This window comes from Neoarius graeffei, chromosome 1 (genome assembly GCF_027579695.1).
Source record: "Neoarius graeffei isolate fNeoGra1 chromosome 1, fNeoGra1.pri, whole genome shotgun sequence".
Lineage (NCBI taxonomy): Eukaryota > Metazoa > Chordata > Actinopteri > Siluriformes > Ariidae > Neoarius > Neoarius graeffei.
This window is the reverse complement of record NC_083569.1, coordinates 38,619,797-38,642,158: the sequence shown is the minus strand read 5'-3', so window position 1 is coordinate 38,642,158 and position 22,362 is coordinate 38,619,797. Positions and strand designations below refer to the sequence as shown.

At 40.2% G+C, this 22,362-nt stretch overlaps 1 long non-coding RNA gene across 1 annotated transcript; it reads left to right on the top strand.

Annotated features, from left to right (window-relative positions):
- Positions 1-9,600: 9,600 nt before the first annotated feature.
- On the top strand, positions 9,601-17,838 carry LOC132887359 (uncharacterized). The gene is made up of 3 exons (XR_009654813.1): positions 9,601-9,764; positions 17,347-17,524; positions 17,625-17,838. It is a non-coding gene; the product is annotated as an uncharacterized LOC132887359 (long non-coding RNA).
- The last annotated feature ends 4,524 nt before the right edge of the window (positions 17,839-22,362 follow it).

The window sequence follows — 22,362 nt, the reverse complement described above, 5'->3', positions numbered from 1 at the left end:
TGAGTGGCATATTTCCCAGTAAAACACTCATGTCCATTTAATATGTTATTTTCCACAATAAAATGCAGTTTTTAACTGAATAAATTTTAAATATACATTATAAAATGAATTTCTAATGTGATAAAATGGTAATAAGTCCCTAAAGATGTTCATCCAAGCTCTAAAAGAAATGAGGGATAAAATGGATGAAAAATGAGCACGTTCAAAAGTTATTTTGTAGCATTAACTCTACATTTGTTGTCAATTCTGTTGCTATGTTGAAATTTCTTCTATTGCGTGTTGTGATTTTGAGGAGGTGACATAATTTTCATGAAGAGGAATTCAAATAAGCTAGTATTGTAGCATAATCTTGTTTTCTTTGTACAAAATCACTGGGCATGATCATGAATATAGAAAGATCTCATCCATTGTGCAGTTTTATTTGAAAAAAAAAAGCATGTAAACCTTTACAACATCTATACTATGAACTCCCATGTGCTTCATCACACGTGAGAAAGGAGTTAGGAAATGTCAACCTTGTTATCGTCAATCCTGTTACTTAGTAAGGTTATGTTATTAACCATGTAACCCTTACATCAATTCTGTTATGATTATGTCCCTTAATTATATCTTAATAGAAATAGGACATTAGTTACATATTGAAAAACAAAAAAAGAAACATTAAATTATAGTGATATCTGTGAAAGTAAAACAATATATCTTATGATATCTTGTGTAAAAATGAATATAAATAAATATTTACTTTTATATTATATGTGATGTTTGGCACTTAATTTAAAAAAATATCAAGCAACAGGGACAACAGTTATCATGGTGAATATGACAAAAGGTTTATTATAACCCTTAGGATATACTAGGTGTCTGTAATGGGCCAATGCATAGCCAAAAATGGCATCCATTTAGGATAATGACCAAGTGGTGAAAATATAAAACTTGTTAGTGATACTATATGGTCAAAAGTTTGTGGACACCTGACCATCACACCCATATATACTTTTTGAACATCCCTTTCCAGGGATTAGTCTTGTTTTGCTGTTATAATAACCTCTAATCTTCAGCGGTGGCTTTCCACTAGAGTTTGGAGCATGACTATGGGGATTTGCCAATTCAGCTAAAAGAGCATTAATGAGTTCAGGCACTGATGATGGCCGAGGAAGCTTGGTGCGCAGTCAGCAGTTCAGTTCAAAAGTGTTCAGTGGGGTTGATGTCAGGGCTCTGTGCAGGCCAGTCAAGTTATTCTATTCTAACTTTGGCAAACCATGTCCTCATGAACCTTGCATTGTACACAGGGACATAAAGGATCACAGAAGTCCACAAACTTTGGACTTCATGCTAGAACAAGTTTGAGTCCCTTAGTTCCAGTGAAGAAAAAATTGTAATGCTACAGCATACAAAGACATTGTATACATTTGTGTGCTTAAAACTTTATGGCAACAGTTTGGGGAATGGCAACATATGGATGTGATAATCAGGTGTCCAAAAACTTTTGGCCTTATGGTGTATCTTGAATATTGTACAATTATGATGGGAAAAAGCCATCAGCTATAGTCCAGGCTAAACAAAGGTTGAGATATCATGAACTAAATTTATATGAAGAAATAAAATGAAATAGCAGGAACAAGTAAAAACAAACTTTCACCCTTCTCAACATGTCAGGATGCAAGGCAAAGCACAGCCTTAAATTTGCATTGCCAAAAAAAAAATCATAGACTTGAATGATTTTTGAAAGTTATACAAGCACATTAGGGTAGCTATGATCATACCGAATAGTTCAATAGAGTTCAAACAGAAATTACTTACATTTCATTAGGCTTCATCAACAAGCTCAGCCTGATTGCTGTTCACATAAAACAAATGTACTGGACTGATGCCTGCATGTGCTCCTATAGGGTTCAAAAAAATCCCCAGCTTTGAACAAACACATTGTATCCAGCTAAACTTAGGTAAACTCTATAATTTGTTTCTTATATATCATGCAAATAATGCCTACAGCTTCCTGAAGTAGAAGGAAAGATGTGGTTAAACTGGAGAGACATGTTTATCTGATGGTACATTTCAAGCATTCTTCCATGGTTTTGCCCTGCAGCTGTACTGTCCAGGCCAGAATGGATGCCTATCACCTTCTCCTGGGTCTCCAGGACTATTGTCCCTTTGTCATCCTCGTCTTCCTCCTCCTCCTCCTCCTCCTCCAAAAACCTTGGCTATCATCACAAGGCCTTTTAAGTGACCCTAAAATGAAGCTCTACAGAAAAACTTATTCATCACAAAAGCAGACATAATTAAGATGGTTTGGCAGGAGGTGGAGGGGTGGGAAGTTTCCATTAGGACACTGCTGTTGCTGATCAAGGTTTGTGTTTCAGAAAACAGCACTTGACAGCTACTCAGATTAGCCATATAGATGTTGTCTGTTATTTTTAGCAGAAATAAATATTATTAGTTCATGGGTTAAGCTAGATTTTTTTTTTTTTTTGCTTTGATGAAGTAAAACCCTTGAGCACACAACCCAGCCCTAACTGCTTAGTGTTGTTTTTGGAGCATTTCCTGAACTTGGTGTACTGGAGAGGAAGTGTAGCCCATGCCAAACTCCACAGAGAGACATTATGGCTTGTGAGTTATTACAGTTTCCTTAATGTTTCTCATGAGAGGTGGAAGCCTGGCTGTGCTTGATGTAATGAACAGTGGAGGAAGTGCCCTGGGCACTTTGGATCTGAAGCCACTCCACAGACTTGACCCTGGCCAAGTGATGACGTGAGCAATCTATCGCTTACCTTTATACCACCCGGCTTAAACACTTGCCTCTACCCAAGCAACTGGCACCTGTGAAAACAGAGCCAAGAGGAAAAAAAGAAGTGCTGAAGAATTTAGCTACAGTATCAGCTTCAAGGTCATACACTGCAGAGACAAGCCTTCAACCTCAACTGCATACATTCAAGTCTCCACTTTATGCATTCTTTCAACATGATGAACTGGGCACAAGCACAACTCATCAGTTGTTTTGTGTCTGCTTACCTCTAATGAATCCTATTTAATATGTGTTCTTGGAATTCGAGCGTAGAGCAGACTCTCTGCTGCATTGCCACCTGCAGCAAAGTTGTGGTTTCCATTTCCATCTATGGAACATCAATGCTTCCAAAAATGAGTCTGTCCCTGTTATAACGAACTTGGTTTAAATTATCTTATTAAAAGTTGTCCGTTTTTTGTCTGAATGATGAATGGTTCAAACATAATGCTTGCTTCAAAAGACCCAGATTGCTTGAGTACCATTATTTTAATTTGTATATTTCATGTAAAGCATTCTTTTATGAGTAACTATTCATTCATTCTTGTGATAGCCCATGGTCTTAATTTTATACACAATTCCACAAAGCCATGTCTGATCTTCTGACAAATAAATTGCATTCCATGACAGCTTTGGCCATGTTGAAAAATACTGTCTATCTAAACCAACAGATTTGTCTTGGAACAGCTGTGGCACCAGGGCTGTGTGACTGGAATAAGTTCTCCTGCTGGGGTCTCTTTAGCTCCAAGCAGAGCAGCCAAAGGCTAGGGCAGGTCTGCGATTGTAGCCCCCTGCTGAGGCTGAATGAGGGCTCTGCCTCCCAACAATTACCCTGAGGAACTGTCCTGTGAAACACAGTTTTACAGCTCCAATCCAATCGAATCCCCAGGCAATAGAGGCCTGGAAGAAAGACTGTCGGCAGGTAGTAATGGTCACTCAAAACAGAAACAACATTCCACGGTGGGCAACCTCACCCCTTCCTGCTGGGATCTTGAGGAAGCCCACCAGGGCCCTCTCTTAAAGGACATATGATACCAGTTAACACCCCCCTACTGTCCAACTCCACATAACTCCTCATCCTATAACGGACCCCCATGCTATAATATTCTGATATCTCTCCCCATGCTATAATATTCTGACACATCTATGTTAAGAATATTACACAGGGCATGTGCCATGGCAATATTCAAGTAGCATTTTGTTTGTTTGTTTGTTTGTTTGTTTGTTTATGGAGGCATTTACAAAATGCAACTCTACATCTCCAGAGGTGACACAAAAGTACTGCAATTATGGGCTAAGCTAATCATTTCACATGTATGTTTCTTTTATGCTATCCTACTTTATTCCCATGTGATGATTGGTACATGGACAGAGCAGTGTGCCAGTTTTTACCCAAAAATCTTAATGTGCTTGTTGTGACAGCTCTAGATTGTGACTAATCTCAGAACAAGCTTCACTTTAACATGACCACACCCAAGTATAATGTGTCACTCAGAAAAAGAGAAGTCTGAAAATTACTATAATTCTGAGAAATCGAATTGAAGAAATTTACATGCACTTTTATATTCATTCATCTGGCAGACACTTTTTATCTAAATGCATAAAAACAGGAAATATAATTCCTGCATTAAGCAGTTAATGTAGCTGTTACGTTCCACCAAAGCTGCACTAAAATTTCCACCAAATAAACTCAAACAAGTGTAAAATAATTGTACATAAAAATAGGCAAGTGCTAGGGTGCGTACTGTTCTCAAAAATGTACCAGAAACAAAAATATACTGCGATATGTGACAAAAGTGTGAAAAAAGTTCCCAAAATACTAAAAACTCATAATAACACTTTTGACATGCGATAATGACTATTCTTTTGTTTAGTATAGATAATGCTCTGCACCCATATTTTTAAAATTATATATTTCGAGAGGGTCCAACCCTACTCCTGGAGTCCCTTATATAATGCAGATCCTACCTGAACACGCCTGATCATGCTCATCAGGTCAGTGTGTATATTACATCTAGGTGTGTTAGATTGTGCTGAAGGGTAAATTTGCAGGCTCAGGGTTGGGCAATTGCGGTACTGTCAAAACTTATTTCAATAACTTTTATTTGATTTTTATTTCTTTACTGAAAAGCAAAAATGTCACATATTGTTTGACAAATTTCAGTCGAGGTTAACAATGAGTATAATATGCTCCAACAGTTTTTTTTTTCATTATTTTCATAAATGCATAAACTCATAATGCATTATGAGCCAAGATCAGTCATGGTCAAAATGGCTGTGCAGTGCCTTGAAAAAGTATTCATACCCCTTGAACTTTTTCACATTTTTCCACCTTACAACAATGAACTTAAAAGTTTTTTATTGAGATTTTATGTGATAGACCAACAGAGAGTAGCACATAATCGTGAAGTGAAACAAAAATGATAAATGGTCTTCAAAATTTTAAACAAATAAAAATCTGAAAAATGTGGTTTGCATTAGTATTCAGCCCCCTGTACTCTGATACCTCTAAATACAATCCAGTGCAATCAATTGCCTTCAGAAGTCATCTAATTAGTTAATAGAGTCCTACTGTGTGTAATTTACTCTCAGCATAAATACACTTGTTCTGTGAAGGCCTCAGTGATTTGTTAGAGAACACTGAAGAACAAACAGCATCATGAAGACCAAAGAACTCACCAAACAGGTCAGGGATAAAGTTCTGGAGAAGTTTAAAACAGGGTTAGGTTATAAAAAAATATCCCAAGCTCTGAACATCTCAAGAAGCACTGTTCAATCCATCATTCAAAAATGGAAAAAGTATGGCACAACTGCAAACCTACCAAGACATGGCTGTCCACCTAAACTGACAGAGCGAGCAAGGAGAGCGCTGGTCAGAGAAGCAGCCAAGAGGCCCACAGGAAAACTATAAATCATACACTCCACAAATCTGGCCTTTTTGGAAGAGTGGCAAGAAGAAAGCCATTGTTGAAAGACAGGCATAAGAAGTCCCGTTTGCAGTTTGCCAGAAGCCATGTAGGGGACACAGCAAACATGTGGAAGAAGGTGCTTTGGTCAGATGAGACCAAAGTTGAACTTTTTGGCCTAAATGCAAAGCGCTATGTGTGGTGGAAAACTAACACTGCTCATCACCCTGCACACACCATCCCCACTGTGAAACATGGTGGTGGCAGCATCATGCTATGGGGATGCTTTTCTTCAGCAGGGACAGGGAAGCTGGTCAGAGTTGATGGGAAGAGGGATGGAGCTAAATACAGGGCAATCCTGGAAGAAAACCTGTTGGAGGCTGCAAAAGACTTGAGACTGGGAAGGAGATTCACCTTCCAGCAAGACAATGACCCTAAACATCCAGCCAGAGCTACAATGGAATGGTTTAGATCAAAGAATATTCATGTGTTAGAATGGCCCAGTCAAAGTCCAGACCTAAATCCCACTGAGCATCTGTGGCAAGACTTGAAAATTGCTGTTCACAGACGCTCTCATCCAATCTGGCTGAGACTGAGCTATTTTGCAAAGAAGAATGGGCAAAAATTTCAGTGTCTAGATGTGCAAAGCTGGTAGAGACATACCACAAAAGACTTGCAGCTGTAATTGCAGCAAAAGGTGGCTCTACAAAGTATTGACGCAAGGGGGCTGAATACTAATGCACACCGCATTTTTCAGATTATTATTTGTTTAAAATTTTGAAGACCATTTATCATTTTCATTTCACTTCACAATTATGTGCTACTCTGTATTGGTCTATCACATAAAATCTCAATAAAAAACTGTTAAGTTTGTGGTTGTAAGGTGGAAAATGTGAAAAAGTTCAAGGGGTATGAATACTTTTTCAAGGCACTACAAGCAACATACTGATTTATTCCATGCTCTGTAGAGTTCAATCTTGTATCACCCTTTACTGATTAGCTAGCTAACTTTTCTAGATGCCAAAAATTGAAGCAGCATCATGTCTACAGTAGTTTGGTATCGGTATCAAACTACAAATTTTCCTGACAACCATTACACTAGCAATAAAATGTTCATCACAAGACCCTAAAAACCACTGACTGACTGGTGAACATTTACAAAGATGGAATTACTATATTATGGCTTGAACATACTTTGGTCATCTGTCATACCCCCTTCCTTCCCCTATAATCTCCATTGTTAGGGTGACTAATAGTCCAGGTACAGGTATCCAGCTGAGTTCTAACATCTACTCTTGGCTCTTCCTCAGGCTTAGGTGGGCTTTTCTTTGACTTAGTGATTAGTCTCACTCATGAACACACACCCATTCAGTCTGCTGACTTGACATCTTCAGATCTTGTTACTGATTTCTGTTTCGCCAGGCTTGCATTCCTGAGTGAATCATGATCTACAAGATGAATCAGTCATCTACAAAGTTGCATGTTAGAAATAACCATAAACATTCTCTTGATGCTGGCTGGCATTGTGCACTCATCACCATGTCACCTTTCCCTCTGAGAGCAATTGTGGATTCCGGTTCCTGCCCATATGTTTGATCTTTTGGAACATTTGCCATTATTTTTGTCAACTGGGCAAAATTGTCGCATCTGCGTCTCGGTCATGGAAACACTGCCCTATATCATCTCACTCCCCTTTCCCTGGAATTTTGCTATAATTAGCAAGTTCTGCACTGCAAGCCTTTCACAAGCAGAACAGCTTTGTGTACACAATTTATTTCTGAGAGATCACCATAACAAGCAAAGTGGCTCGATTTAATTCTAGATTAGCTATGCATTGGTAACAAGCATAGTGGTATGAGCTAGGTTCTATAATGTTATGCAACTTTTATAATGAACAAACACTATTTCAGTTCTGCAAAAGTTAGGAGACAATATCAGATTGTTTTTGGAACACTAAATGATTTAAATGTAGCATTACCAGAATGTTTATTTACACAGTGCAAGAACAGAACACAGACCATGCCAAAGATCTGAACAGTACGCTTTCTAAAAAATAAACATTAAGTAGCCTGCAATCCAGTAAGTGTCAACTACCGATAATGAACAGTGGATATAATAATGAATAAATAATAAAGACAAAAGGCATAGCAAATATAAGACAAATTATAGTCATTATAGTGGTGCTTGAAAGTTTGTAAACCCTTTAGAATTTTCTATATTTCTGCATAAATATGACCTAAAACATCATCAGATTTTCACACAAGTCCTAAAAGTCAATAAAGAGAACCCAGTTAAACAAATGAGACAAAAATATTATACTTGGTCATTTATTTATTGAGGAAAATGATTCAATATTACATATCTGTGAGTGGCAAAAGTATGTGAACCTTTGCTTTCAGTATCTGGTGTGACCCCCTTGTGCAGCAATAACTGCAATTAAACATTTCCGGTAACTGTTGATCAGTCCTGCACACCAGCTTGAAGGAATTTTAGCCCATTCCTCCATACAGAACAGCTTCAACTCTGGGATGTTGGTGGGTTTCCTCACATGAACTGCTCTCTTCAGGTCCTTCCACAACATTTCGATTGGATTAAGGTCAGGACTTTGACTTGGCCATTCCAAAACATAAACTTTATTCTTCTTTAACCATTCTTTGGTAGAACGACTTGTGTGCTTAGGGTCATTGTCTTGCTGCATGACCCACCTTCTCTTGAGATTCAGTTCATGGACAGATGTCCTGACATTTTCCTTTAGAATTTGCTGGTATAATTCAGAATTCATTGCTCCATCAATGATGGCAAGCTGTCCTGGCCCAGATGCAGCAAAACAAGCCCAAACCATGATGCTACCACCACCATGTTTCACAGATGGGATAAGGTTCTTATGCTGGAATGCAGTGTGTTCCTTTCTCCAAACATAACACTTCTCATTTAAACAAAAAAGTTCTATTTTGACTTATCCGTCCACAAAACATTTTTCCAATAGCTTTCTGGCTTATCCATGTGATCTTTAGCAAACTGCAGACAAGCAGCAATGTTCTTTTTGGAGAGCAGTGGCTTTCTCCTTGCAACCCTGCCATGCACACCATTGTTGTTCAGTGTTCTCTTGACGGTGAACTCATGAATATTAACATTAGCCAATGTGAGAGAGGCCTTCAGTTGCTTAGAAGTTACCCTGCGGTCCTTTGTGACCTCACGGACTATTACACGCCTTGCTCTTGGAGTGATCTTTGATGGTCGACCACTCCTGAGGAGGGTAACAGTGGTCTTGAATTTCCTCCATTTGTACACAATCTATCTGACTGTGGATTGGTGGAGTCCAAACTCTTTACAGATGGTTTTGTAACCTTTTCCAGCCTGATGAGCATCAAAAATGCTTTTTCTGAGGTCCTCAGAAATCTCCTTTGTTCGTGCCATGATACACTTCCACAAACATGTGTTGTGAAGATCAGACTTTGATAGATCCCTGTTCTTTAAATAAAACAGGGTGCCCACTCACACCTGATTGTCATCCCATTGATTGAAAACACCTGACTCTAATTTCACCTTCAAATTACGTGCGAATCCTAGAGGTTCACATACTTTTGCCACTCACAGATATGTAATATTGGATCATTTTCCTCAATAAATAAATGACCAAGCACAATATTTTTGTCTCATTTGTTTAACTGGGTTCTCTTTATCTACTTGTAGGACTTGTGTGAAAATCTGATGATGTTTTAGGTCATATTTATGCAGAAATATAGAAAATTCTAAAGGGTTCACAAACTTTCAAGCACCACTGTATATTCATTCCATAAGGCACCTGTCTACAGCCCGTTATTGTCCCTCATCAGACATGGACAAGAAAAAAAATACAAGTCCCCCCTTTCACCTTGCATGTGCTCCATGTTGTGTCTTGGCAGGTCTGAGGGCTGCAGGGGGTCAGTGCCGAGTGATGGGGGTCCTGTAGAGAGGGGTGGAGGTCTCTTCTTGGACCCAGCATGCAGTTTTATTCCCAGCACTACCTTGAGGCCTGTGGCCACTCCACAGGGAAGCAAATTTGACTCTTGGCCCTCACCTACTGGCCCATGAGACAGGTGAGTACAAGCCATGCCAAGAGTCAAGCCTCTAATTTATTCTGGCTCTCAATCCTGCCTCTGTGTCCTCTAATGGGCATTCCTAGGAGAGTCCAGGTCAGAGCTAATGAACATTCCTACACCTATGTTTTAGTTATGGTGGATAATTATAGTGTTCTGCGTACTCTTATGCATCCTGTGAATAATTACTTAATGATTGAACTAAAGTGGTTATTTTCACCAAAATAACCTGACATTTTTTAGGAATTTTCAGAAATGTATACAGTTACAGTGGTGCTTGAAAGTTTGTGAACCCTTTAGAATTTTCTTTATTTCTGCATAAATATGACCTAAAACATCATCAGATTTTCACACAAGTCCTAAAAGTAGATAAAGAGAACCCAGTTAAACAAATGAGACAAAAATATTATACTTGGTCATTTATTTATTGAAGAAAATGATCCAAAATTACATATCTGTGAGTGGCAAAAGTATGTGAACCTTTGCTTTCAGTATCTGGTGTGACCCCTTTGTGCAGCAATAACTGCAACTAAACATTTACAGTAACTGTTGATCATTCCTGCACACCGCCTTGGAGGAATTTTAGCCCATTCCTCCATACAGAACAGCTTCAACTCTCTGGGATGTTGGTGGGTTTCCTCACATGAACTGCTTGCTTCAGGTCCTTCCACAACATTTCAATAAATAAATGACCAAGTATAATATTTTTGTCTTATTTGTTTAACTGGGTTCTCTTTATCTACTTTTTGGACTTGTGTGAAAATCTGATAATGTTTTAGGTCATATTTATGCAGAAATATAGAAAATTCTAAAGGGTTCACAAACTTTCAAGTACCACTGTATACTTTAAAGACGAGTTTCTTTATTAAATAAATATACAACCCCAAATCAGAAAAAGTTGGGAAGGTATGGAAAATGCAAAGAAAAAGAAAGCAGTGATTTATAAATTTACTTTGACTTGTATTTCATTGCAGCCAGTATGAACCAGTGTTGTAGTCGAGTCACTAAACCTCGAGTCCCCAGTGTTCAAGTCAGAGTAAAGTCCAAGTCATTAAAAAAAATTTGAGTTGATTACGAGTCCACTATTTATCTGAGTTGAGTCCGAGTTGAGTCTGAGAACAAGACTCCAACTGCACCATTTGACAATGGCTGTTTTAGCACCATTAACATTACAGTGGTGCTTGAAAGTTTGTGAACCCTTTAGAATTTTCTATATTTCTGCATAAATATGACCTAAAACATCATCAGATTTTCACCCAAGTCCTAAAAGTAGATAAAGAGAACCCAGTTAAACAAATAAGACAAAAATATTGTGCTTGGTCATTTATTTATTGAGGAAAATGATGCAAAATTACATATCTGTGAATGGAAAAAGTATGTGAACCTCTAGGATTAGAAGTTAATTTGAAGGTGAAATTAGAGTCAGGTGTTTTCAATGGGATGACAATCAGGTGTGAGTGGGCACCCTGTTTTATTTAAAGAACAGGGATCTATCAAAGACTGATCTTCATAACACATGTTTGTGGAAGTGTATCATGGCACAAACAAAATAGATTTCTGAGGACCTCAGAAAAAGTATCGTTGATGCTCATCAGGCTGGAAAAGTTTACAAAACCATCTTACAAGAGTTTGGACTCCACCAATCCACAGTCAGACAGATTGTGTACAAATGGAGGAAATTCAAGACCACTGTTACCCTCCCCAGGAGTGTCGACCAACAAAGACCACTCCAAGAGCAAGGCATGTAATAGTCGGCGAGGTCACAAAGGACCCCAGGGTAAATTCTAAGCAACTGAAGGCCTCTCTCACATTAATATTAGCCAATGTTCATGAGTCCACCATCAGGAAAACACTGCACAACAATGGTGTGCATGGCAGGGTTGCAAGGAGAAAGCCACTGCTCTCCAAAAAGAATATTGCTGTTTGTCTGCAGTTTGCTAAAGATCACATGGATAAGCCAGAAGGCTATTGGAAAAATGTTTTGTGGACAGATGAGACCAAAATAGAACTTTTTGGTTTAAATGAGAAGTGTTATGTTTGAAGAAAGGAAAACACTGCATTCCAGCATAAGAACCTTATCCCATTTGTGAAACATGGTGGTGGTAGTATCATGGTTTGGGCCTGTTTTGCTGCATCTGGGCCAGGACAGCTTGCCATCATTGATGGAACAATGAATTCTGAATTATACCAGCAAATTCTAAAGGAGAATGTCAGGACATCTGTCCATGAACTAAATCTCAAGAGAAGGTGGGTCATGCAGCAAGACAATGACCCTAAGCACACAAGTCATTCTACCAAAGAATGGTTAAAGAAGAATAAAGTTAATGTTTTGGAATGGCCAAGTCAACATCCTGACCTTATTCCAATCGAAATGTTGTGGAAGGACCTGAAGCGAGCAGTTTATATGAGAAAACCCACCAACATCCCAGAGTTGAAGCTGTTATGTATGGAGGAATGGGCTAAAATTCCTCTAAGCTGGTGTGCAGGACTGATCAACAGTTACCAGAAATGTTTAATTGCAGTTATTGCTGCACAAGGGGGTCACACCAGATGCTGAAAGCAAAGGTTCACATACTTTTGCCACTCACATATATGTAATATTGGATACTATTCCTCAATAAATAAATGACCAAGTATAATATTTTTGTCTCATTTGTTTAACTGGGTTCTCTTTATTGATTTTTAGGACTTGTGTGAAAATCTGATGATGTTTTAGGTCATATTTGTGCAGAAATATAGAAAATTCTAAAGGGTTCACAAACTTTCAAGCACCACTGTAGCTTGTTCCTGAACATGACGCATGAACAGGTGAATGTGCATTCTCTTTGTCAGGGAGCGTGAAGTATTCTGTCAGAGATGGTTGGGAGATGGATGTAAGTGCAGAAGGTGTGTTTATTAATACAAATGAAGACAGGTCAACAATCCAGAACAGCAGGCAAAATCGTAAAACAGCGAAACAGGCAATAGCTCAAGCAAGGCACAAACAGGCTATTGTAGACTAGGCAGACTCAAAGACAAGAAACAGGAAATCAGGGATCAGGAAACCAAACAAGGAAATAAGCCTGGGTAATGTGTCAGCAACGCAACTCAATACTTCACAAAGTAAGTGCATTTTCACAGTTTTTATATAGGCACACTGCTTGCGCCTTAATTCTGTGCAGGTGCAAGTCATTTATGGTGCATGTGAGAGAGTCTGCTTGGCACGCACACTGTCTGGAGCGTGCCTGAGAGTCTGATACATGCACCAAGGCGCGCATGTGTGACACTCCTGCACGAAATTAGTACAAAAAATAATGTAGATATAAATATCTTATGGCAAATTATTATGGTGTGTTACAAAAAATAAAGAAAAAATCAGAGTTCTCATCTCCAATTTATGAGTCAATATGCAATTAATGCATGAGTCCAAGTCCAAGTCATCAGTGCTAAAGTCCAAGTCAAGTCACGAGTCCTTAAAATTAGGGCATGATTCGGACTCAAGTCCAAGTCCTGGACTCGAGCACTCTGAGCCTGGTATGAACCCAAGATATTTCATGTTTTGTCTGGTCAACTTCATTTCACTTGTTAATATACATCCATTCCTGCATTTTAGGCCTGCAACACATTCCCAAAAAAGTTGGTGTGGGAGCAATTTAGGGCTAGTAATGAGGTAAAACAATTAAATAATGATGTGATTTGAAAGAGGTGATGTCAACATGTTATTGTAATCATAATTTGGTACAAAATCAGTATCCAGGAAAGGCCTAGTCTTTGAGGAGCAAAGATGGGCCGAGGAGCTCCAGTTTGTCCACAAATGGAGGAATTTCAGTAAAAATATGGAGGAGCTGAAGGCCACTATCAAAGCAAGCTGGGCTTCAATAACACCTTAGCATTGCCACAGGATGATCACCTCCATGCCATGCTGCATTGATGTAGTAATTAGTGGTAAAGAAGCCCCAACCAAGTATTGAGTGTATAAATGAACATACTTTTCAGAAGTTGGACATTTCTGTATTGTCACTCCTTTTTTGAGTGATCTTTGGAAATATTCTAATAATTTGAGATACTGGATTTCTGATTTTTATGAGCTACAGTATAAGCCATAATCATCAAAATTAAAACAAAAAAAGGCTGGAAGTATTTCATTTTACATGTAATGAGTACAATAGAATATATGAAAGTTTACCTTTTTGTTCTATGATACACCTGTGGTGCAACCTGGACACATCATCAGTGATGTTTTCTGAGATCATCGTGTTTTTCGGGTCTTGACATCAGACACCTTCACCCAGGCAACCCAGCCGAGGGTGATCAGGCCCCAACTTGTGTTCAGGTAGCGTACTCTGCCACATGTCACCCCTCTTCAGCCAGTGCCAGAGGGAAGACTTATCTGCCACTTCCAAGATGTTTTTGATGGCCGTTCTTCTTTGCAGCCCACAGATTCCCAGGAGACCCAGGACACTATATAGGGACTGGCCTGCAAACCCTCTACATCCCACCTCCACAGGCTCACTGTGGGCCTTCCACCCTTGTCTCCAACAGTCAGCCACCAGATCAACATATTTGGCTCTCTTTCTCTCCTGAGCCTTCTCCAGCCGGTCTTCCCAGGGCACGATCAAGTCAATCAAGACCAATTGTCTGGATTCCCCAGACATCAGGACCATGTCAGGTCCGAGTGTGGTGGATATGATGATGTCCAGGAACCTAAGTTGCCTCCCCAAGTCAACCAGGAGCTGCCAGTCCCTCGCTGATGCAAGTAACCCACCCCTGGATCTTGGCTGGGGCCATGACTTCTCCCCTGCTCTGACAAAGGTCATGCCACTCTTCACTGGGTATTGGTGCTTGCTGTGAACTATGCCAGCACAGATGGCACCTGCTAATGCACGGAGAACTTGGTCATGACGCCACCAGTACCTTCCCTCTCACAAACTTTTTGGGCAGCTACTGAAAATATGCTCCAGCATTTCCCTCTGCTGGCAGAGTTGGCAAGCAGGTTACTCTATCAAGCCCCAACTGTGCAGATTGGTGTGACTTGGCAGGACATCACACACAGACTGGACCAAGAGTTTGAAGCGGAATGCTTCCACCTTCCAGAGCTCTTCCTAGGTGATCTTATGGCTTGATGTGTGCTCTCACTTGGTCCAAGCTCCTTGCTTTCTCATGCCCACCATCCTACAGTAGTGAGCTTCCTCCTCTTTTGCTCGCACCTCCTGCTGTTTGCGCATGAGGCTGACCTTGCCACTGGCTTTGCTGAAGCGACATGTCTTACTGCTCCTTTGGCCACCCCGACTGGTCACCACTGTGCCCACCAGTATGCTGTGCCACAGCCTTGCCTCTGGCCACTCAACTGCCTCATGTGCATGCCACTTCCTTCCTGTTCTGACCTCGATTCCAGCAAAGGAGACCTTTGGGTCAGTGGAATCTCTGTAGAACAGGACTTCTCTGGCTTGGATGACCTTGAACTCCTCTGCCAGACTGCTGAAAGGCAACTGCAGCTTGGTGTTGAGCCCGTAAGGGGTAATGGTGCTGAGGCTTCATGGTAGGCCTAGCCATCTGCACAGAAACTGGCTGATCTTTCTCTTGAGACCTTCAACATTGGTTGGAACAGCTATATAATAAGCAACAAAGTTTGTTTGTTTGTTTGTTTGTTTGTTTGTCTTGAGCTAACGTCGCCATTTTTCCATTTCTCGCCAACATCCACCCACCCCCTCCCTCAATGTCTTTCATGTTACATTTATCAACACAAACTCTTGACAGATCTTCACTAAACTTGGCACATAGGTACAGGAGATAGCCACAATTTGGTAGAACTCAGAAATTCCATATTTGGATTTTTATTTGTCTTGGGTCAACATCACCATTTCTCGATGGATTTTCACCAAATTTGACATGGAAGTCTGGGCGCAACCCAGAATTTTGCAAAACCCAGGCAACACCAGGTAACCTGCTAGTTATAGATAAGTAGCAGCCAGAAGAGTTGGGGCAGGATTCTGTATTGGTCAATCCAGGCCTTAAATTTCCCAGGAGTCCTGATCTGTCTACTGTGCTAAGCCAATTGTTGAGGTCATTGCTGGCTGCTTGCCAGGCTGCTGTGTCCTTCAGCTCACTGGTGAAGATCCTGCCTAGACTCTTTACTAGCTTCTGTGTGAGTGATGGAATTTTATCATCTCCAAGAAAGAAACTCAGGTGGATAAGGCGCCATACCATAAATCCGGGGACCTGGGTTCGATTCTGACCCGAGGTCATTTCCCGATCCCTCCCTGTCTCTCTCTTCCGCTCATTTCCTGTCTCTACACTGTCCTATCCAATAAAAAAGGTGAAAAAGCCCCCAAAAAATCTTTTAAAAAAAAAATTGCGCCATTTCACTACTTGGTTAGTGGCTGGCTACAACACCCATCAATGTTCCAAGGGTCTGCTTGGAGTTGGTGCGTTTGGTGCTTGGAGGTGTAGGGCACTGTGGGGTGGCTCCGGGCCTAGATCCTCCTCCGTCTCACCAGCTGCCATGTAAAACACTGGCAGTTTACGTTGCGCCACTTGCTCCTTCCTCAAACAGCCCATCTTGGTCTGATGGATCTTCAGGCCCTTTGGATTTTTTGTAGTTACATTACAAAAAAGATAACTTTTTCACAATGTTCTAATTTTTTGAGATGCACCTGTACAGCTGATATAACCACATGGGCTTGGCAAACCTTTATCAAGCACTACAATACAGAGTTACATCCACAAATGCCAGTTAAAAATTTACTGTGCAAAAAGGAAGCCTTATGTTAACTGTGTCCAGAACTGCTGTCTACTTCTCTGGGCTTGGAGGCATCTGGGATGGACCATCACACAGCTGAAATGTGTGTGTTGTGGTCAGATGAATCAGTATTCCAGGTCTTTTTTGTAAGAAATGGACAACGTGTTCTGAACCAAAGACAAAAAGGACCATCCAGACTGTCCCTAAACATCCAAAAGCTAGGGTTTGTCCTGGCATGGGGTTGTGTCAGTGCCCTTGACAAAGGTAACTTACACTTACACTTCTGTGATAGCAGCATTAATGCAGAAAAGTACAATGAGATTTTGGTGCAATATATGTTGCTTTCAAGACAACACCTTTTCCAGGGATATTTCAGCAAGATAATTCAAAACCACATTTTGCACACAATAAGCCTCACTCACAACCCGCCGTAAGTGTTTTGGACATGCACAGGTCACAGGGTTTGGTGGCTCACAGGGTCGCGGTGAACCCAGGGGAAAGTTTGGGGGAGGAGTATGGGCAAAGTACTTGTCAAGTACCAGTTGCACGGCTGACTTCCTCGAGGCGTGGGAAAAATTGTGCCATTAGCCCATGGAAAGCGTATATCTGACACACATGATCAGTGCGTGTTCAGTGAGTGTGGAGTGTGTGAGACTTGCATTTTACCAGTTTCCTGCGCTATGAGTTTGGGCCGCACTTGTGAAGCATGTGTGACGCATGTGATTAGCACGTTACAATCACTCATAACTTGTGTGTGATGCAAGCCAGGAGTGGGTATAAAACCAGCATGTCTGCAGCATTCTGCATCTGTCTTTCAACTGAAGAACATTGGATATTTTGTGGGAAAAATTTAAAATTTTTCAGTTTAAAGTTTAGAAAATGGGACCCAAGAAGAAGCAAGCAAAAGTGAAGTAACCCAGCCTGAAACAGCAGAGGGGGAGGAGGAGGAAGAATTTGATGATGGTAGCAGCACTGGAGAGCCCTGCACGGACAGGGAGATGTATGCTTTCAAGCTGGCAGAAGGCAAAGCGCCCCGCCAGAGGTATTTTTACAGATAAATACACATGCTTTAAACATTCATTTCAGTATCTCTATGCTTATGTAATTAATATTATATATGTTGATTTTCATGTATGTTTCAGCTAATGACGCCCAGAAGTGAGGACATTGCAATCCCATCATCGCTGTCAGGCCATTGTGCCATGCTCAGTGATGAGTACAAGGACATCCCGACACCCTGTCCCACCATTCAGCAGGAGCAGGAGCAGGACAGCAGCTCGGAGTCAAAGTGTGTTTCAGTGCTCAGACTGTTGGGCTATTTAGCTGGGATTTTTTTACAATGTAATAAAATGCGTTATTCCCTTATACTCATGTTTTATTATTTGACGTTTGCATGGTAAATTAAACATATACTCAAATAAAAACAACAAATGAGGTGCTCTTCTTCCTTTCTACAATGCTACACGCTACACAATTGGTTCCTTGGTTCCTCCCCAATATATATACCCAGAGTCTTGCCCCTCGTGTCGTGTGCAGGTCACTTGCGCTGTGTGCAGGTCACATGAGCTGCGTGCACACCACACATGGGGTAGAAAGTGAGATCTACTTCTGTCTTGCAGGATGCACAAATAGCAAGTGTGGAATACTTGTGTAGTACTTCTGAGGCAAGTCACTCATACAATGACTGTGCGTCACTCATGCGTCTTACTGTCATCGCAAAAAGCTCCTACTAGCCATGCTGCTGACTTGGTTCAGGTGTACAAAAGGAATACGGGTCCCGTACTTAGTGTATGCATTCTTGATTTGTCGCAAGACCCGTAGAATTTGCATGTGCAGGACCAAAAGTCTCCACGGCAGTCTGTGACCTTCTATGGTGCTGAACACATGCAAGTGTCGCGCAAGTCTCAAGCATGGTTTTGCCAAATTTTTTACTGTAGACCACCAGTAGCAGCCCGTACAGTGGGTTGTGAGTGAGGCTTTACAAAGGCATGGCTATGGAAGAAGAGGGTGCCTGTGCCCTTTGTTCCCAATAGAGAATGTGTGGTTAATTTTGAAACAAAAAACAATGTCTGGAAGAATGGGACAAAATAACATCTGAAATGCTTCATCACTTGGTGTCTTCAGTCCCTAAACATCTTTTAAGTGCTGTGAGAAGGAATGGCAACATTACATAGTGGTAAATGATTTACTGTCCTTTTTTTATGTGTTGTCAGAATCAAAATTGAAATGTGCTTATTTTGAAAAAGCAAACAAACAAAAATTCATGAAATAAAACATCAAATAAAGTGCTGATGTGTTGGTTTGAATGGGGGAAGCCATGGCCTAATGGTTAGAGAAGCCACTTTGGGACCAAAAGGTTACCATTTCAATTCCCTCAGCCAGCAGGAATGACTGAAGTGACCTTGAGCAAGTCACCTAACCCAGACTACTCTGGATATGTTGTATGTCACTCTGGGTAAGAGCAGCTGCTAAATACCTATAATGCCATACAGGTCTAAGATTATTGACAAATTGTTGTTTTTAGTTTCAACATAACTTTTTCTGATTTGGGATTGTAAATACAGTGTATATACAATGTATAAAAAAAGATAAACCTAACAGTCAGGATAATCAAACTGCTGAATCATTTCTGAGCATATTGACACTATAGCATACACACCTCTTTTAATGCTTAAATTATGTGTGAGTAAAATAGCCCAAGTGAAAGAAAAGAACATGGACATTCTTCTGTCCGTAAAGTGTAAGACAGGGCAGGGTGCCCGCAGCTCCACAGAAGGCCAAGCATATGACGATCATACCAAATACCTGCACAAACAAGTTGCTTCTCTCAATAGGTGAACTGAATATAACATGTAATTACTTTTAGTAGGTTTAATAGGTTGTTTCCATGATGCATGTTATATACATGTGAATAACAGTCTCTATTGCAGCAGCCCCACCCTTTCTTTGGTCCCATGCACACTGCATTGCCAGGATGTCATGAACTGTGGTTAAGAGAATAACTTATCTGCGCAAACAAGTTGTTTCGCTCAATAAGTGAACTGAATAAAATGTGTAATTACTTTTAGTAGGTTTAATAGCTTGTTTCCATGATGCGTTAGTTATATACATGTGAATAACAGTTTCTATTGCAGCAGTCCCACCCTTTCTTTGGTCCCAAGCACACTGCATTGCCAGGATGCTATGAACTGTGGTGCTGAAAGACTCCAACATGTTGATTATCCAAAGACAACTGCTATTTGTTCATTTTATTTCCATTTATTGTAATAGCTAATAAACATACAAATTGTAATAATGATCTACCCATAAAAATTATGTTTATCTTTATACTAGTCTTCATTAATAACATATAGATCGACAGTCCTACCCATCTACCAGTCAGTCATTCCATGTTACATTAGTGACACTTTATTAAGGAAATAAGTTTATAATGAGAAATGAGTTAACACTTTGTCAGCATCATCCACATCAGTCTCTGTTCATACAACTGTTGGTTGGTTCCACAAACTGAACTGATTAGACTCATGTCTATTTCACTATGACATGTAATGGTCCAAGAACTTGATCAAAGCCTGACATTTGAGCTGTGAAGTACAGGGAATACTGTAGCTGGAAACACTTGCAGTCTGACACTTCTCCCAAAAACTTTTCAGATTGGAGCTCGTGACTGCCACTGGGCTTGTTAGGAGTGTCTGCAAAACAGCAGCATTCAGTTGAGAAATGTGGGCGTCCATCTCACTGAGGCACTGTTGTCATCCCAAACCATGCCCACATGCAGCTTAAGCAACTTGCCTTCTCTTGTCTGCTGCATTCATGGTGATAACAAAATATCCTGCCTGGAATGCAAGCGACAGATGGATGCAAGTGTGGCTCAGAGTTTATGAGGGTAAAGTGGTAACCAAGTCCAAACCATCAGGCAAAATCATGGTCAGACAACTAGCAATGGTCAGGCGAGGCACAAACAGAGTATCAAAGGCACAGACAAAATGGAGAATGCAAATAAACAAAACAAAGTCAAACAGATAAGCAATACTGAATATAAAAAGTTTGGTAATGTCAGACAAGGAGCAGAGCATATACTTCACAAAATGTGTGTGTAATGAGAGTCCTTATCAGGGCCATGCAAAGACCTTTGGAGGGGCAGGGGCTCAACATTCAAAAAAGGGCACTTGGAACAAATTTTTCACACAAGTTAACTTTATTCAAAACTAAATTTCAATTGCAACTGAACATTCTGTGTGTGTGTGTGTGTGTGTGTGTGTGTGTGTGTGAGTGAGATCCATCTAAATGCTGCAGTATTCTTCAAAGCAGCAGTCTTCGGTTTGCCATGTTCTTGAAAATGTCTATGACGACACTGTATTCAATATGGATATCTTTCTCAATTGCCAGCAGAAGAAGGTCTGACAGCCTAGAATATGTTGTGGATGTCGTCATTCAGCCTTAAGTTTTCGAAGCTGCTAGAATATGTTATTAACGCCGTCGTTCAAAGTAAAGTTTCCGAATCTGCCACGTTAATGAAATGGATGGAGCAAATGGTTTAAATATAGCCTAGGCGGCTTCATTAAATGATAAACAACCCTATGCATTTACTGTTGTGTTCTAAGCTGCACAATATTGCATGTTCAGATAAGAAATGAAAGGAGACCTTCAGTGTGACCTTACCATGCCGTTCCTCGCACTGTCTCCCACTGTCAACCGCCTGCATGCGCTTTCTGCACGGAGGCTCACTGAATGCATGACGTCACGGATTGATGCCCGCATTTACATAGAAAAACGTTATTTTATAAATCTATAATTTCATATATTATTGTCAAATTGTAGAGAATATTGATGTTGGAGCTAACTTATCTTTTACAAATATAAAAAAAAACCAGTCCCTATGAAAAGGGCACTTTGGACAGCAAACAGAAAAGGGGCAGGGGCTAGAGCACCTGTAGCACTGGTTCATTGCACGTGGGTGGTCCTTATATGCTGTGCAGCAATGAAGCACTGATGATTGTGAACAGGTGCAAATTATTAGAATTCAGGAGACTGTGAGCAGTTAGGTGCAGTGTGGGTGCTGCTGTCTGTGGCAGCCATATTTGAAGGCCACTGTGAATTCTGGGAAGTGGAGTCTTGCGTGAGAGCAGGAGCAGATGTGACAGCTATCACTAAGAAAATAATCCCTGACTTCCTGATATATTATGACTTCATGTTAAAACTGTTAAAAATGTTATCATCACATTGTCTGTTATCACCCAAATGAGGATGGGTTCCCTTTTGAATCTGGTTCCTTTCAAGGTTTCTTCCTCATGTTGTCTGAGGGTTTTTTCCTTGCCACCGTTGCCACAGGCTTGATCATTGGGGATAGATTAGGGATAAAATTAGCTCATGTTTTAAGTCGTTCAAATTCTGTAAAGCTGCTTTGCGACAATGTCCATTGTTAAAAGTGCTATAAAAATAAACTTGACTTGACTTAATTTCTTTGTTTTTTTATCAGACCATCCTTATTTGCACTTATGAAATGATAGTTGTCTGGCCCACACTACAGTAAGCTCTAGTATGAATAAATAAGAGAAAAACTCCCATGGTAAGAAGCTAGAGTAGATAGTTACTTTGACAAGTACTGTTTCTGAAACTGCAACTTAATACAGTTCAAAAAGGAGCACATTTGAACATACACAGGCTTTTCTAGAATTGCTTACTGTATTAGTCACTGATCAAGTTTACAGTAGTACTTGAAAGTTTGTGAACCCTTTAGAATTTTCTATATTTCTGCATAAATATGACCTAAAACATCAGATTTTCACACAAGTCCTAAAAGTAGATAAAGAGAACCCAGTTAAACAAATGAGACAAAAATATTATACTTGGTCATTTATTTATTGAGGAAAATGATCC